Source organism: Cupressus sempervirens, chromosome 7, assembly GCF_028749045.1.
Source record: "Cupressus sempervirens isolate cs-2001-9-10 chromosome 7, ASM2874904v1, whole genome shotgun sequence".
NCBI lineage: Eukaryota > Viridiplantae > Streptophyta > Pinopsida > Cupressales > Cupressaceae > Cupressus > Cupressus sempervirens.
In genome coordinates this window covers 691,807,724-691,808,466 of record NC_143124.1, presented here as the reverse complement: position 1 = coordinate 691,808,466, position 743 = coordinate 691,807,724, and positions in this window count along the sequence as shown.

Genomic DNA, 743 nt, shown 5'->3' with positions numbered 1-743 from the left:
CAAGCGTAGGCATTCGTTGGGGGATTCGCGCCGATGGCATAAATTTATGCAATACCCGAGCAAGCAACACCGGACGGAGGTGCTAGACGAGGGCTCCCGTTTTAGATCGAGTTTTAAAATCACCGAGTAGACGCGGTGAGGGCTGGCAACCGCTGCCAAACCTTTTTCCAAAATTGCGCCATCTAAGTGACAAGAATACATGATCTAAAGGAGAGTCCAGGAATAGCACCCTCGAGGGTGGGCTTCATGCCCCTCTAATTGATTCAACGTCGGCGTCCACCGTTTCAAAATCCGACATATCCATCCGCCTTGACACCGGCGTTGAATCAGTGAGGGGGGCACGGGAGAGGCTCGCGGCAACCACCTCTCCTATATAAGCTATTAGTGCGAGGCTCGCGCTGCATTAGAAATTAGCGAACACAACGACATCCGCCTTAAAAATCCAAATCCTTTAAAATTCCTACCAAACAGCCATTCACGACCCAATTTTTTATGAGGTTGGCAGAGGAGCAAAAGATTGTCATCGGTTAGGAGACGTGAGTTCATGGAGCCAAGGGACTGAAATGGTCATCGAGCTCATTCGATCAACTGGATGAATTTCACCGTGAAGGGGCCCAATCCAAAAGTTCCGGAGGTCATCTCCTGGAACTCTCGAGAACAAGGCCCATCTTACATGCAAACTCTGCTACTGCGCAAACATAGGTTGCAATTAAGGAGAAATTGCGAGGCCGTCGCAATGGCCC